Source organism: Perognathus longimembris, chromosome 1 (assembly GCF_023159225.1).
Source record: "Perognathus longimembris pacificus isolate PPM17 chromosome 1, ASM2315922v1, whole genome shotgun sequence".
Classification (NCBI taxonomy): Eukaryota; Metazoa; Chordata; class Mammalia; order Rodentia; family Heteromyidae; genus Perognathus; species Perognathus longimembris.
Genome location: NC_063161.1, coordinates 47,197,015 through 47,215,870, shown reverse-complemented (window position 1 = coordinate 47,215,870; position 18,856 = coordinate 47,197,015).

Here is an 18,856-nt window from a genome sequence, read left to right as displayed (position 1 = left end):
TCCATATGGTTGGAAAAATTCCAGGACAATTTTCCCAATGCCTTTCAGTAAGACTCAAGTTCAGATAAGTGAAAACATCACATTTAGGCAGACCACCAGGAATAGGATAATTATCTATCTTATATGTATGAGATCCCACAGACCAAGAAGACATTCTAATCAATAGAGTTCTACTAGAATTGTATGAAACTCCATGCTAAATCCAATATTGGTATCTAAAGGGATAGCATGGAGAATGGCCTAGACAGATAGCTTTAGAGAACTGAGAATATGAGAAGTTAAAAGATTGTCTTTCTTCTATAGGAAAGACTGGAATACCAGACCCATAAGGGGGAGAGTGTAAATCAGGAATAGATGTAGAAACAGAGACAGGGGCTTATGTCCATAAATATGGACGTAATAAAGGAGGGTTAGAAATATAGGCCCAATACATTACCACTGATGTAGCCCCTACAGGTTATCATTGCACACCTGTCTTCATGTGGGCAGAGAGGTTCTTTTCTCTTTGAGATCTCTTACAGTGCTTCAGAGCAGCCACTCTCCCTGGTCTTGTTGCTCAGGGGCTGTTCCTAGCCTGATCCACCGGAATAGGTACCAGAATATTGAGGCAGCTTCTGTAGAAACATAAGCATACCCTCAGCCCTGGGTTATTAACTCACCAGGGGCCCAATCTAACCCAACACCCAATCTAATCCAGACCCTCAGTGGTTTGTTTAACAAAGGTGGTGCTAAAAAGTGGCTCTCTGCTCTGGACAAAACATCTCCTTGAGGCAAATTTAAAAAATTAAGAACAAATAAATTAAGAACAAATATTGCTTCCTCAATAACAGCTCGGGCTACTTCATAAAGACTTTTCATAGAAGTCAAGTACCCATTGGTACTATCCATATTCCCCCTTTTCTATTTTTTAATCTGTGTTTTTAAAGTATACCTTGACTTTGAGGATTATATTCAATTCCTCTAACATGTAAGATATTGTGGAATTCTAAGAATTTTTGTACTTGTTTACTGGTATAAGCTGGTGCATTGTCTGTTTTTATTTGAGAAGGAATACCCATAACTGCAAATGTCTGTAGTAAATGTTGAATGATGTGAGTTCCATCTAAAAAGACATTTGGAGCATTAAGAATGGGCTCAGAAAGTAAAATATCATCAATAATATAAATTAGTTTTTGAAAGAATTGCCATAAAGGGCTAGAAGGTAAATGGTATAAAACTTCTCCAGTGAAACCACTTAAGGCCAAAGGGAGGATATCAGAGGTTTGTAATGCAAATTTAAATTGCTGTTTAGGTATAGGGATGATAATGAAGTATGTGTCTTGGCCACTGGTTTATAGACCCCTTTTATGACCTTGTATAATAATAAAACCAATCATTTCCAAATATGTGGTTAGTGTTTTAGAGAATGTGTGTCTGGTATAAATCAATTCCAAAGGCTTGTTGTGTTGTGCTAAGACTCCTGTGGGCCAGTCATTAGTAAGTAGAGTTAATAAACCAACAGGGGCAGATAAATCTACCCAAGATAAGGAATTTGGGGTCAGGGCCTTTCTACTAAAAGTAACTCCTAAAGTGCCTCACTAGTTAATTTACGAGGGCTATTTAAAGCTGAATCCCCTTGAAGAATGCAGAATAAATTGTGTAAAGCATATGTAGGAATTCCTAAGGAAGGACCAAACCAGTTAATGTCCCCCAGTAACTTTTGAAAATCATTAAGAGCATTTAATTCTTCAGTCCAAATTTTTATTAATTGGGTGGTGATGGCTTGTCTTCTCACTAAGTATCTAAATATTTAAACGGCTCTTCTGTCTGAGTCTTATCAGGGGCATTAACTAAACCATATTGTTGCAAGTGAGAAGGCAAAAATTTTAGTACCTCTCAAGGGGCAGTTTTAGAAATACCAATCAAATCATTTAATTTTACCATTGGTTTTCCATGTCCACTTGCAAGAAAAAGACAAAGCTAGGCCTCCATTGGCCAGTCCTACAGAATAGGCATATACCCAGCTATTCCTTAGGGCTTGATGAACTGCCTTTGTGCCAGCTTACTTTTTTCCTCCATGGTGGACCTGTTAAGCTGCCTCTTTGTCAGTTTACCTGTCATTCATGAGGATAGGCTTACTGGCCTATGCTAAGTCTTTATTTATTTATTCATTTATTTATATATTTTTAACCATGAATTAAAGAAAAATTTTTACTATAGTTCCTCTTTAAAACAAAGTAATAATCATTTAAAACATTTGGTAATGCCCAAACTTGATGACCTTTTGAAGTTTAAAATTTAACTAATCCATTTTCACATCATACAGTTTTAATTTTGAACACATTCACACCCACAGATGCGTGGTATGGTAGAGCTTGGGCAGGGCACAGGAAGAATAGGGGACAGTACAGTAGATGACAGGAAAGGTATTAGAAAATGCGTTTTCCCAATTGCTAAGGAAGCACGACACAGTTTTAAAACTTACTCAAGGATTTTGTCAATTTTTTGAGTTTTCCATTGAATGTTATTGATTTCTTTATTGCTGTTCTGTTGATTTTATATGTGGGATTATGGAGAGTTTTTGTATCCTGGGTTGTTGTTATGTGCCTACTGATAGTATTTTATGAGATTTCTGGGTCCTATACAAAATCCTTCCATTAGTTAGATGAGAGCACTACGAAACATCTAATAACACTCAAAACTGACTGGCTAATACAGTCTCATACTAGATGCTAGCAGTTACTGTTTTCTCTCTCAATTGTAAGCATCATCCAACAGAATAAAATTTTGCGAGGAGATAGGTGAGTTTGGTGGGATGTGACTGAACATTGAAACCTGGTAAGTGTTGATGTAATATAATCATGGAAAGACATTGCTGGCACCTAATATACTAAAAAATCTGTGCCTTATTTAGCCAAAAAAAAAAAAGTATATAGGGAAAACCTAGAAAAAGTCTAGTTGTTAAAAAAAAGTACAAAGACATATTAGAAAAAATAATTCCATAACATCAGTAGGTGGTCTATACAGTGGAAAAGCACCGCTAGTCCATAAAACAGAAAATTACCCATGACAATGCTCACAAGTATGATTTATTTGAAAGAAGATTACAATGATCAGAGATGATCAGCCAGGGTAGGCAAAACCTAGGTTGTTGGATGAAATCTAATGGAGGGATGCTCTGGTCAAGTCCAGAATGACAAAACTACATGCTTCAAGTTCAATACAGTACTTTTTTCTACTAAGATTTGTGCTCCTATAACAAGGCTGCAATTGCAAATGGATTGTCAAGAGGATGAAGAATTTGCCCCACTCCAAAATCTGAGTGGAGACTGAAAACACTCAGGAGTCACTGAGTTCAGTGGAGTCACCATGAATTCAAAAGGATGTGAACCAAAATTGATAATTATATCTTGAGACCAAATGAATTTCCAAATTCCAAAAGTATTGTGAATATCACTCAAACAGTTGGCAATGAGGAGCTTCGTCCTAAAACCATTTCTACTTTTAAAACAATCTTCAAAGAAAACAGAATTTTCAATTAAAAAGGACAATCATTTCTCCTTCAATCCTGTCATCAATGTGGTCCCAACTTCATGCTACCCACAGACTTTCTTTATGCTGCATCCTACACCCCCAATCTTTCTTCTAGCACCAAAATTGGGAGGGGGTGGTCCCTCCTTTTACCATGACATAAAGGAGACAGGAAAGCATTTTGTTCCAGGCAGGAACAATAGGATTAACTCTGCCAGGGTTCTTATTCACAGACACAGCTGCTCAGAAGCAAGAAGGAAATCCCATAGTCTACAACCTTGGCTGTCAACTCACAGATGGGAAACAAACATTGCTCTGAACCTTAGAAGCTAGGATTTTAGGGTGAAACACTGATGCCTCAGATGAAGATACCCTTCGTTGATATTTTAGTCTTATCCTTGATTCTAATCAGCCAAGTGGTTGGATCTCCTCATTAAACAGAACCTACAGGAATAGTCAATTACATCTTATTCAATAAAAGTAAAATTTCCTCTACTTCGAAAGACAAGCCACCTATCCAATCCTTCTAATAACGAGAAGACACACACATTCATAAAAGTACTCAAGCCACTGTTGGTACTCCTGGTTTGTGCTATTGGGTGAGCAACAATCAATAATGCCTACAGATTTGAGAACTTTGTGTCAGAGGTTTCCTTTTCTCCATAGATATATGAGAAATAAAACGGTCTACATCCAAAACATACTTGATCATCAGGTATGTAGCTCTCCATGTCTTTTCTTAGAAATACTTATAACTTAGAATATGCACTCAGAAGCTCAGAGGGATGGAAAATCGTGACAGCAAGAAGGAGAATGGAAGAGCAGATTTCCAGTACCTGAGGTGTCAGAGGCAGGATCTGGTGTCTCATTCTCTGGAACACAAAAACAAAAAGATGTAAGATGATCATTTTTAAAGGGAAGATAGGAGGTGACCAATACTGGAGATGCTCCCACATGGAAAGCCGTCCTCCTGACTGGACATACTGAGGATAAGCAGATGCCCACAGGAGAGAAATGTGGTCCTTTTCCACTTCCTGAAGTAAAAACTGATAACCTTCTCAATCAAGATTTATTTACAATAATTAGCACTAGAGAGCCAAGTTTACAATGTAGTAAACACCTACTTACATAACTCAAGTCTCCAGGTTAGGTCATGTTAATAGTCACCTAGAGATGGAATCAGGTACTCAAGAATATGTCAAGAAGTGAAGAATTCTGCTAATTCCTAAACCCAGAGCCCCAGATATGGTAATTTTTTCTTTATATTATAGTGTAGAGCCAGAGTGAAGGACCAGAGTAACTCCATATTGTACTAAGACCCCATTCTGTACCTGACTGACTTTACCATAAGTACTACCCCCCCACCCCTCGCTTCCCGGTAAAGACCATATCCAACTGTGTGTGTGACTTCCAGCAATTATGAGTGGAATTTTCAGTATCTAATCGTGAGTATGGTTTCCAGTATTTGTGAGAGGGATTTCCAGCATCCAACAGTGAGTGCAATTTCCAATATCTAATCAAAACCCTGGTGCTGGGCACACATCCCCCCTTGCTACACCCCTATGGCTTAACCAATCAATTTTAAATGCGTGGGTCCCTTGATCTGACCAATGACCCTTTCCAGATTTCTTCCCGCCACCAAATGTGCCAAACATACTTTAGAATTATTTTTTAATTTTCCCACGGTGTGTGTTGATTTGTTGAAAGATGCTATGGTGTATGCTAAAGTCACTACCTTTCCCAAAGAATGTATAAAACAGCTGGAAGCCCCAGGCTCAGGGCCTCTTAGTGTCACCAGTGTGCTGAGTGTGTGGAGGTCCGAGCTAGCTTGAAATAAACACCCATTTGCTGCTTGCATTGGTCTTGGTCTCTGGAGGTCTTTTGGGGGATCCAAACTCGAGCATTTCAATAGCCCAAAATTTCCATTCAGTTGAGAACCTTTACTTACCACCAGAAACCAGGATGGTAAAAACTCCCAGCAGTAAAAGCAGGGCCAAGGTCTTCATGATGCTGAGTTGAATATTAGGAATCACAAAGAAAACTCCAGTACCAGGAGAAGCTGAGGTGCTACTACTGGAAATTCCAGATCTGACTATATGTGTTGAATGTACCAATCAAGATTTGCCAGAGGAGAACTTGGATCGCTAAAACCAGGAAACATTGATGCCCAGTCACAGGAAAGAATCAAAAGCCCTGCCAGAACCATCTGTAAAGGTCATAGCTTTCACTCTTTGACTCTGATGATGCAAATGTCATCTCAAAGATGTCCTGTTATAATCATGTTCCAGGCAACAAATTCTCCTTCTGATTTTTATCCCTGTGAAACTTGGAGCTCCACTGTTATCATCTCTACTGAAAAATGGAGATGTCCCAGACATATCTCCCTGATCTATGAACTTCTGCTTCCCAAATTACACCAATTTATAATTTTATACCATTGTCAGACCCATAACTTTTCCAGAGGAACCTTCGGGAATGAGCAGCAAGTTTGGGAGACCAGCCCTTCCAAGCCAGTCTGTGCCTTCATCCATCTGGAGTTTCAGTCTTGGACCTGTGGAGAAGCTCATCTGGCCTCAGACAGAGGAATTCTAAAAACTCTAAAAATCAAATCTGAGCTCACTGCATGAAAGAGATTCTTGGATAAAAATACAAAATCTAAGAGCAAGAGGGAAAAAAAACATATATTAATTTCATATGAGATCAGGAATGTTTAAGGTGGTATGACCATATTTATTAGTTTCAGCATTCACTGATTTGGATTACTCATTCCATAATACTACTGATAGAGCATTGTCATGTGTCAGGAACACTGAAAAGAAAAGTAATGAACAAAGCAAACCAACATCCTATTCTTTACACTCTTTTTTTTTTAAAAAAAAAGACTCTCTATTTTATTTTATTTTAAGAGTGATGTAAGACGGGTTACGGTTATATCAGTAAGAAAAGGAATATATTTTTTGTGGAATATTGGTACCTCTTCCCTTATTTTCTCCCACTCCACCCAATGGAGTCTTCACCTCCCAATGTTTGTTTTGTTATTTGATGAACAGTTTGAAGTTATTTCTTTTTTCTTTCATTTTTTTTCCTTTGGTTTATCCCATGTGGTGACTGTTTTTTGGTTTTGTTACCCTGTGTCTTATATGTATTTTGATACCTACACACTTTTAAATACAGCGTATTGAAGCAAGTTTCTGATGGCTCATGCCTGGAATGCTATTTATTCAGGAGGCTGAGATCTAAGGGTCAGGTTCAAAGCAACCTCAAGCAGGGAAGACCATGAGATTCTTATCTCCTGGGGAACAACAAAAGCCAGAATGGGAGCTATGACTTGAGTAGTAAAGCAGTAGCCTTGAACACAAAGGCTAAGATATAGCAACTTATCTCAAAACTGGCACACACAAACATACACACACAGACACACTCATATGCACACACACAATCACACACACAATAGTACCTTGAGAAATTAGCAAAGAAAGGGAAGAAAAAAGCAAGAACAATAAAATGACTTGTATCTGTGGTGAAATTTTCTTATAATAAATAACAAAGTAAGAATGCAAGGTTGACAATAGGTACAAAGTTGTGTATTCAGGTAACAAAGAAAAGAAGAAAGAAGAAAATAAGAAAACAGAAGAGGAAAGTATTGCTAGTGTGAGAAGGGAATTCTCCCTCAGATAAGGAGAAATGAATCTCTTAGAAAGAATGCATCCTGTGGTCTCTTATTGAAGCAGGCACTGCTTCTGTGTTTGTAAATACAATGTCTATGCATTCCCATCACCAGGCCTCATTTTCCTCAATGAATCCTGCCTCATCTTGAATGACTGAGAACAGAAGTCTGTTGAACTCTAATTCTTTCCTGGGAGATGTGAGCTTGTAAGTGTGCTTATCCTTGTACTACAATTTTGTCACTTCTGAACCTTTCAAAAGGACACATCATGTTCCAGGTTGGAAGATCGGAGTTTCTCCAACTTGTCAGAAGTTCTGGAAAGCACTGTGCTATGGAAGAGGAATCCTGGAAGAGAAGTTGTTCTGTGAAAAGTACTTATTATAATAAACAATTGAATTAAAACACAGGTCATAGAATAAGAATCTGGCAATCAGTTGAAGTTGTGAGGTTTACAAATGGCAATCTGCTGTGCTGTTCATTGGGCTTGGTTGCTCCCTTCCCAAACTTCTCTGAATTAAATAAATCAGATTCAGGATTGGCAGCTCCTGGTTGTGTGCTCTGTGCATTATTAGGTGGCCTGATGGGGCATCCTGACTCAGCACCTGGCTGTCTTCTGGAACAACCTTCATAAGGCTGCTTGGTTTTCACTTATTACCATGGAGATCTTTCAAACCTGATACTGATGTGAAGTTATACTTTTCTGATTTCTGGTTTCTTATAGGAACAGAAGTTCGAAGGTCCTAGAAAACAATATATCTACAGTTGGAAATTTTACCGACAGTGTCTATAATGAGAATTCAGAACAACCCTTCTTGTTTGTTTCTCTATATTTATATCCTCCTTCTTATTATGTGATGTTGGCTTCATTTATTCTGAGAAGTACCTCAAACTGTTACATCTTATTTTTGTGCTGAGGGTGACTTTCAAGTAAATTTTTGTGCCTGATGAACATATTTGAGAAAATAATCAAAGGTCCAATTTAAGGAGAATGCTAGATATTTATTAGACTTCTAAGTGTTGTTGTTGTTGTTGTTTCCCCCAGAGCTGAGGACCGAACTCGTGCCCTTGCGCTTGCCAGGCCAGGTGCTCTTCCGCTGAGCCAAATCCCCAGCCCCTTAGACTTCTAAGTGTTTTACATTTACTATACTTCTGATTTCCCTTAATGTGTCCAATTGGTACTAAATCCTTTCTACTATGTCCATCTTGAGTGTTGATCATATTTCCCTTTTCTGTCATAGTACTGCTTATGGTATGTCTTATGTTCCTCCCTCCACCAAATTGAAGACTAAAATCAGAGGTCTCAGGCTTGCTGGCTTGCTTGCATCCTCATTCTGGAGCTCTCCTATTGGAGCCTTACCTCCTTCCCTTTTGCTGGTTAATTAAATAAAATATCATGAGCTTTTCTTCCCCTACTGCCTTGACACAGCAATCCTCCAATTCTATGTAGTTGTGAGTACAGACATAAGCCACTGTCCACTAGGTCTCATTTTCCTTTTCTACTAATGAAAATCCCACAATTCCTATCCCACCTTTTGCCTTTCTTCTCCGTTTTGTAATGATCATTTTTTTTCTTAGTCACAATTCTGTCAACTAATCTGCACATGCTGTCAGCTTAAGGACTATTGAGCATAAACAATCAATGACTAATTGTTACATAAGCACTTAGGATGAAGAATTAATGAGCAGTACAAACTTCTTTTCCTGAGAAACTGTCAACATCATTCTTGTGGCTTTTCCTCCTAAATTATTTACTGTTAACTTGAAGGTCTAGTATAGGACACAAGTGTGTCCCTAAGGAGAAGTGCTGCACTTCTGTCTGGGAAATTCAGATTAGGAGGGAATTATCTGCATTCTAAAGGCTTGTATATAATTGTGAGAGGAAGAGATACTGTGGCTCAAGTTGTAGAAAATTACCCCTATTCTGTATATTCCAAACAGAAGTGTAGCACTTATACTTAGGGCCCTGACTGGTATCTATACTTGATTGTGAAATGAAGTCCTTTCCTTATTTGTATTCACTAGCTTGAGTCCATTCCTCACAAAGGACAAGTAGTTTGGTGCAGTGCTGAGCCCTAGCAAAGAGCAGCAAGGATCCCTGGAAAACCACAGTTCAAGTGTGCTCACTGTCTCTTCAGAATGCTCTAGAATGTGACATCCCAGTGGTGAGTTTGCAGGTGCATTGTCTGTTCCAAAGTTACTTTTTCACAAAGCTACTTTTGGGGACCTTATCTGAATAAGAATTCCATTCTGACACTAACAATATTTTCCTTTTTGTTTCTTTATTATTCTTTTATCTCTTTGTCTTTTCTTGATAGTTATGGCATTAAAATACAGGGCTTGTATATATTAAGCAGGTGCTATAATAACTGTCCATCCACTATTCATCTTTTGTTATGTCTTACAAGAAAATTTTAGCTCTTATAAAACTCATTTAATTCTTCCTTGTTTTTTTGCATCTTGATTTCTCAGTGTAATATTTGTGTGTGGGGGGGGGTTGTCCCTTAGCTTTTGTGCTCAAGGCTTGCACACTATTCCTTGATAGACAGATTCACTTCTGGAAAGTTGGTGTTTAATGGGAGATAAGAGTCTCATGGACTTTCCTGCCCTGGCTGGCTTTGAACCATGATGTTTAGTTCTCAGACTCCTGAATAGTGGTGTGAGCCAATTGTTTTCTCCACTGTCAACTTGGCTTTCTGATGCTAACTACTTGATTGAGAAGCTAATCATTGGTTAATTTTAGGAAGTAAAGGAGGACAATATTTCCCTCATGTGGACATCTGTTTATCCTCAGTTTGTGCACTCAGGATGAATGCTTTCCATGTGTGAACATCTCCAGTATAAGTCACATTCTATCTTCCCTCTGAAAATGACTATCTTACATCTTTTTGTTTTTGTGTTCCACAGCATGAGACACTCACTATACGCTTCCTCTGACACTGCAGGTACTGGAAACCTTCTCTTCCATTCTTCTCCTTTCTTCTATCAATATCTTCCTTCCTGTGAGCTTCCATGTGTAGATTCCAAGTTATAAGGATTTCTGAGCAAAATCCAGGGAAAGGTACATTCCTGATGATCAAGTTCATTTAGAATGTAGATAATCTTATTTCTTATATCCATACTTAATAAAGGAAGCTATGGGCACAGAGTTCTTAAATCCATAGATGTAATTCATTATTACTCACCTATTGGCACGACCATGATTCCTGACAGTAGCTTGAGCACTTTTATGAATGTGTGTGGTTTGCACATATTAGGAGGAGTGGATATGTGTCTTATTTTTCAAAGTAGTGTCCTTTTCTCTTGTCAGAATTAAGGGATAATGAATAATTTCTGTAGGTGCTGCTTAATGAGGAGATTCAACCATCTGGAAAGGTAAGGTCCAGGACCATAATATAAACTTCAGAAGGATATGTTCAGGTGGGTCACATGTTACTCACCCCTCAAATCCTAGCTATTCAAGTGTCTGAGATCTGAGAATTGAAATTCTAAGATAGCCCAGGCCAGAAATTTCTGTAAGGAACTTATCTCCAATTAACCACCAAAAGTTTGAAGTGGAGCTGTGGCTCAAATTGTAGAGTATTAGCATAAAAGCCAAGGAGCAGGGTTGAGGCTCTGAGGTTTTGCCCCATGACCACCTTAAACAAAACAAGTACCAACACCACAATGAAAAGAAAACAAGAAAAGATGAAACCAGAAGAAACAGAAAACAAAGAATAGAGGGTGGTGTAAGATTTGTTGTTTACAATGACGCATGTGATGAAAGTCACAGCAATGTTTTTTTTCCCTTCTCTGAGTTGACAGTGAAGGTTGTGGATGGCAGGATTTCCTTATTGCTTTTGAGCACCTCTGTCTATCAATAACAACCCAAGTGGATATGATCTTGTTTGCTCCTGCCAGGGGAAACACACACACACACACACACACACACACACACACACACACACACTTTCCTATCTCTTCTGTGTCATGATATAAGGAAGGACACCCAAATTTTTGGTGTTATAGCATGGACAGAGGATATAGGATGAGGATCCTAGGAAAGCTGTGGGTAGAAAGAAGATGGGACCACATGGATGACAGGAAGGAGGAATGAATGTACATTCCTGTGTGAAACACAAATCATTTCAAGTCTTGGTTTAAACTTTTGTTTTTTTCTTAATTTTGCTGGTCCTGAGCCTTGATCTCACCCTGAGCACTGTCCCTAAGCTTCCTTTACTCCAATATAGCACTGTACTATTTGTGTACTAAAGCAAAACATCTATTTTAACGGTGCTTAATCGTACATGAGAGTCTTATGGGCTTTCCTCCCAAAGCTGGCTTTGAACTGCAATCCTCTAAACTCAGCATGTTTATTTGCTAGGATTATAGGCGTGAGCCACAAATGCACAGCTCAAACTTATTTTTCTGTTTTTATTTTACAAAGGTGTTGCCATTGAACAAGGGAGTGAATGAGTACAATGAATCTTAATTCAATTCACCCTGTTCACCATTCTCCTCATTCTTCCCAATCCTACCACTGCTCTCAACTTTCTTAATTTTGTAAGACATGCACTGAATTATATGATTACATTCCGCTCCTTCCTTAATTCATTCTTCTATCCATTTTCCCTTGACCCCCATTGCCCACTCTGAGTAACCCATTCTTGGTGGCTATTGTATCTGACTGTGAGTTTGTTTTTCTCAACAAATGAAATGTGAGAAAGACTATGTGTCAGCTGACACTTTTTTTCCTTATTTCAGATGCCCCTGCAAATGATTCCATTGCTGACACCTCTGCTTACACAGTTCCATCAAAGCCCTTCTCTTATCTTCTTGAGAAAATTTATAGGTAAGAATTGTTGATCTAATTTGACCTTTATATGGCTCTTCAATACTATTAGTTTCCATGGTTACAGAAAAGTATGAGTCAGAGAGGAAGCTTTTGGAAATCTACACAATTTTCGGTTCATGGTTGTCTGATTCTTTGTGACAGATTCAAATAAAAGTGTAAGTTACAATGAGTCACAATGTTACAGTTTGTCAGATATCACTTATTTTATTTTTTGTCCACCAGTTGCATTTTGTTAGCTATTGTGTGTGTGTGTGTGTGTGTGTGTGTGTGTGTGTGTGTGCGCGCACACACACACATATACTCATCCTGAGATTTGAACTCAGGGCCTGAGCACTATCTGTAAGCTTCTTTTCTCAGGACTAGTGCTTGGAGCACAGCTCCATTTGTAACATTTCTGTGGTTAATTGAAAAGAATCTCACAGTCTTTCCTGTCCAGGATCCTTTCAAAGCGTCATTCTTATATCTCAGCCTCCTGATTTGATAAAAATCACAGGTAAGACCCATTGGAACTGGGTATCAATTTTCACTGCAACATTTTTATAATATTAGCAGAAGATTTGATAATATTAGAAAAGAATTTATCTTCAGCAGAAATTATTGGAATTAATATTTCTCAATGGATCGTGGGAACCTATTACTTTTAATTGAAATTTTTCTTTCTTTTGGAGATTATTTCAATAGTAGAAATGGTTTTAGGATGAGGCTTTTCATTGCCAAGTGCTTTATACAATATTTACAATATTTTGTGAATCTGTGGACTCATTTGTCATTGAGATTTAGTGTTCAGTTTTGGTTCATTTTTGTCTTTTCAAGGTGACTGCAGTCAATTCAGTGACCCCTGAAAACTTTCAGTCTCCATTCAGATTCCAGACTGGCAATAAATACTTCATTGTCTTGACACTCCATTTTCACTTGCAGCCTTCCTAGAGGACTATGTATATTTGTAGATAAAGGTGTTTTATTGGGTTTGTAGTTGGCGATTTGTCCTGGACATGGCCATCACATAGCTTCTTTTGATTTTATCCAGAAACCTAGCTTTTACCTATACCCTGATAAAATGATGACCTCTGATCATTTTAATCTTCTTTGCAGTAAATCATAGTTGTAAGTATTTTCATGAAATTTTTTTTCTTTTATGGACTGTTGGTAATTTTTCCATTGTGTACACCACCCATTGAAGACCCTGATTTTTTTTTCTAGTACACCTCTGTGCTTTTTAAATCACTGGACCTTTTGGATATGTTTGCTGATATACTTTTATTTTGGTAAATAAGGCACTAGGTTTGAGTATAATATTAGGTGCAGGGATTTCTTTGTATGAGTATACTACATCAAAACTTACCAGATTTCAATGTTCAGCCGAACTCATTTATCTCCTAATATAGTGTTATTGTGATGTTTACAAGTGAGAGCAAGGGCAGTACCTGCTAACATCTAGTACAACATAGGATTTGCCAGTGAATGTTTAGAGTTATAGGGCTTTGTAGTTTTCTGAGGTTGCCAACAGGAGGAGTTTGTATAGGACCCAGCAATCTCACAAAACACTGCCAAAAGGATAGATAATTCAGTGTACAGCATGAAAAAAGACAACCATGAAACCACCCTAATACAATCCCACACAGAAAACCAATACAGGATAAACAACAAACAAATCAATACCATTCAATATAAATCCCCACAAAGTAGCAAACATCCTTGAATACATGCTAAAGTGTGTCTTATACTTCAACACCAACTGGGAAATTAAGCATTTTCCAATGCCTTTCCTCTCCCCTACTCCAGTCTCCCCTATCTCCAGTCTCACTATACCCTGTACTTTCTCAACTATGCCTGCAGTCTCCCCTGCCTTCACTACACAAACCCTTCAATCAGCCCTATCTTCACTCCACTTAATTCACTCTGCCATGACCTCACTCTCCTGTACCTAAACTCCATTGGTGCCAGGTTAATTTCATGTTTTCATTTGGTGTATATTAACTTTATTCAATGAGGAGTTCCATCTGTCATTTTCCTATAGCCTTTCATTATGCTATTGTAATAGTCACACCTCCATTATTCTATCCTTTTCATCACCAACTAATTTCTTTTGATTCCTACTGCTTTTTGTTTCTCAGATTTTTTTCATGATTTTTTGGGAGGTTTTGTATTGGTTTTTTATTTTGTTTTGTTTTCTTAATCTCCATAGATGAGCAAAAAATACAATTCTTTTTTATAGGATGGCTAATTACACTTAATATTAAGGAAATGAAGATGTAAGAAAATATGGGCTAGATATGGGAATGTTTAATCAGACCCCTCAGCTGAAAGATTTCTCAGGATTCGTGTATGCTTGTCCATTCTGGGAAGACATGTGCAACAGCTCTCAGGACTGAAGTCAGTTGTCTTTGTGGGCTCACATCAGGAAGTGGAGTACAGATGCCAGTCAGAAGATGACTGTTGGCCTGGGCAAGACTGCTAACTTGCAAAAATACTAATGTGTTATTCCTGTATTTCTCTTTATAAATGCAAAGTCTATTTCTGTTGGACATTATTCCAAAATAGAAAACAGTTTGAATTGAAGGCTTCCCAAGGTAATGATTTGAGTGTTACTTTGGAAAATTTTGAGATAATTTCAGGATCCACGTACATTTTATATTCTAGCTTCACTTCCTTTTCTTCCCCAATCTTGAGGTCACTTTAATTATAAAATGTTACATTCCAAATGTATACTGCTCACCATTTTATGAAATCTATAGATTTCATTTGAATTTAATGTAATTTCAGAGTTGTAGTCTGTATTAATGATTCTTGATTAATGATTAATGATTCTTGATTAATAATTAATGATTCTTTCCTCATTCTTGTGTATAAACTTCATGCTATTGTTTATTTTCTTTTTTTTCAAATTTTTATTATCAAACCGATGTACAGAGAGGTTACAGTTTCATACATTAGGCGTTGGATACATTTCTTGTACTGTTTGTTATGCTATTGTTTATTTTCTCTTTCATGGGAAGTAATTATCCAATGATTTTCTGGCTGAGCATGGAGAAGTTTGCTGATTTTATCAAACTGGTTTTGGCCGGAAAAGATCTCACCATTTCATCTTTGCTAAAATGTCACCTTACTCTTTCCATCTCCTGTATCGTATCTTCAATCTGTTTACCTTGTTTCAAATAAAGATTATGCAAGGAAAACATCTGTCTACCTCTTTTTTGAGAATACTAATCTTTTATTATTTGACACTCTATTGACGATAATGAATTTAATGCAGTACTTCCCTTTTCTCTGGTGTTTTAGATCAGAAATGAATATACTCTGTAGGAGGACAAATACCTTTAGCAAATACATTACAAGAGAGGCACCTATTCAAAACATGTCCAATCGGACATGGGTAAGCTGGTTTTCAGACACGCTGCAATAATAAAAATACATTATTTTGTGGAGAAATGGGCTGCACTTGTGTGTATGTGTGTGTGACTTCTGTTACCTTTGGAAGAAGCTGCGCAAATATCAAGGAGACTAGTCCTGGGAATCTTTAATTGTCAGAAATGCTTATTCCAATGAAGGTTCATCTATTTTTGTTCCTCTGTTTCAAAGAGTGAGACATCTTGGGTGCTGAAAACCTGCTGTATTATTCTTCCACTCCCTTCTAGGGCCATTACCTATCCAGCTTTCTTCATGTTTAGGTGTCATGTCTATCTTCTAGATTATATGGAATCCTGAGAAAAAGCAAGGGAATACTGCATTCCTGATTACATTCAGGTTGATTTGTATATAATAATGATTTTTTATCTATTCCAATAGAAAGGGAAGCTTCTGATTCATAATTATCAAACTGGTAGGTATTATGTGTGCAATGTTCCCATCACTACTCCCAACATTGGAGCTCAAGTGAGTGTGTGCATGTGTGTTGTGTGTGTGTGTTTAGAAATGAGATGCTGTTTAACTTTTTTTGGAATGTCAATAATGAATTTGTGACACATATGAAAACCAGAACATTTGTCATACACTGGTAATCAGAGACCATAATTTCTGGAGATGTTGCTTAACACAAAATTCAACCACCTGGAAGACCAAGAATAGGAATCCTCAGCTGGTAAAAAGAGAAGGCCAAGGTTTTCTAGTAGAAGTGTCACATATGTCTAATACTCACACCAGTGCTTCCTTTCCTGCTAGCTTTGGACTGTGGAAATCCCTGTGGTTTCTGGGCAACAGTGTCTGTGTATAGTAACTCAGTTGGAAATGAACTTCAGTGCTTGTGACTGTCTTCTCTATCAGTATTATTGGAAAAGGAGGGGAACACCAAATATGAGAGAAATGGAGGAATTCTACAAAAATATTGATATGTGTAAACTGAAACCAGGAGATTAAAAACAACTAAATAAGGTGGTAACGCATTCTGAAATATAAATTGCAATAAAAGTCCTCCATCCAAGGAAAGCACAGCATTTAAAGACAAATTTTTATAAGGACTCAAAGGAGAAACTCACTCAATATTCCTCAAACTCTTCCATGAAATAGCAAGAACTAGATCATTACCAAACTAAGTATATGATAGCAGCATAACACTCAGGCCAAAAACCAGAGAGTATACCACCAAAGAAAGAGAACTATAAGCCAGTTTCTTTGACGAATATAAATGCAAGTTTCTCAACAAAATTCTGAAGAACAAAATTCCAAAAAAAACCCATCATGCACTAGGATCAAACAGGGTTCATTCCATGGAAGAAAAAATGGTTCAATCTACTAGATAGTGAATACAGCCAACATTATATAGTTCATGGTGAAAATTTCAAGACATTTCCTCTAAAATCATGAACTAGAAGAAGATGTCAATTCTCTCCACTCCTCTTCAATGTAATATAGGATTCCTAGCAAGAACAGTAAGGCAAGAGAAAAACATAAAGAGATCCAATCATAATGAAGCAGTAAAACTCTCCCTCATTGCAGATACGATGGCCATGAATTTAAAGAACCCTGTAGATTCCTCCCCTAAGTTACTTGAGCTGATCTGAAAGTTTTGCCAAATATCACGTGCAAAGTTGTCCCTTATAAATTTGTATTCTCACAATGAGAAGATGGACTCTTAAACCATGAAAGGAGCTCCATATTAAATCACTTCAAAAAATAAAATACCTAGGAATTAACCAAAGATTAAAAGGACCTCTATAATTAAAATTCAAAAGTCTGAGAAAACAAATTAGTGCAGCATGAAAGAGATGGAAAGACTTTAAATGCTTCTGAACTGGAAGGATCAACAGTGTGAAAATGGCAATATTCCCCAAAGCTATCTACCATGTAGTGCAATACCCATCAAAATATGAACAACATTCTTCATTGATATAGGGAAAGCAATAACTCAGAATAAAAGGCTAAATTGAGAAAACAATCTTTAGCAGGAAGAACAGTGTTAAAGGAATATAAATATCAATATCAAAGTTCAATGGCATTTTAATTAATTAACCAGAAAGAAGAAAGGAGGTACAGCTGAAGTATTGAGTGTGCAACACAAGTCAGAGACATCATAGTTCAATCTTCAGTCTGGTGGAGGGAGGGCAGGAAGATAGACCAAAACAAGTACTATGATAGGAAAATGGAAATGTAATCAGCACTCTAGATGATCATACTACAAATGCCTTAATCCTGAGTGGATACATTAAGGAATATCAAACACATAGAAAATATAAAGCACTTAGACATAAAATATGCTTATTCTCTGCATTCTTTAAGTTATACATTTGACTATTTTCTTAAATATATTCTGCATGCAAATAAAATGCAGTTGAGTGTCAACTTTAGTACAGAAGGAAGATGTGACAGACTGAGGAATTCAGAGTGAATGAAGCCCACATCATATAATGAGAACAAAATTGCAATAGGTAGAGAACCACACAACAGGAGTTGTTCTCTATTCTCATTCTAGGCACTGATGACAAACATTCCAACAGTAGGTATATTTATTTCTAAGGCCACTAATTTTTTGTTCAAATGAGAATTCTTTGTTCTGCATTGCCAGATACCAGGAAAGTATAAATTTCCACTAGAAACTGGTTTGTGAGAACCTCATGGTTGAAAATGAAAGCAAGCAGTCTTTTAAAGGGTGCTTCTGAAAACAGTAGGGTGCTGACCCCAGGATTCTCCATTAGGACACTTAATCCACAGAGCACACAACAGGGCCTTCCAATCCAGAATCTGGCTTCCTTAATGCCAGGAAGTTTGGGAAAGAGCAACCAAGCAAAATAAACAGGACAGCAGACTGCCAATTGCAAACAGAAGTTCAAATTCTTTCCAGATTTTTGTTCTATGACCTGAGTTTTAATTCAATTGTTTATCATATTAACTACTTTTCTGGCAACTATCCTTCCAAGATTCCTCTTCCTTTTGAGTAACAGAGTTTGCATAATTACTGGCACTTCAGGAAAGCTGGAGAAGCCCATGAGTAGACAGTCTGATACCTGATGTGTCCTTTCTAAAGGTGTAGCACTGACAAACTTAACCGCACATGTGGAAGAACACATGTAAGGATAAAATTCACTTTGGGAAGACTCAAGAGTACAGCAGCCAGTTCCAGGGTCTGTGTCCTGAGTCAATCAGGCTGTGAGTACTTCATATCACGGCCTCCCTCCTCTACCTGTATTGAGGTCAGGTGAACTCAAAATGAGATCAACACTGATATAAAGAATCAAGTCTGCTCTCACTAGATTTATACTTCTGTAAAAGTTCAAAAGCTCAGCATAAAAAGGATATGAAATTAACTGTCATGAGTGAATTAATAATCTAATTGTATCACTTGGTTCAGGTGTTGAGGGGTAGGGCACAAGGAATGATATGAAAGAACAACCCAGAGGTAAAGTACAATTTTATGT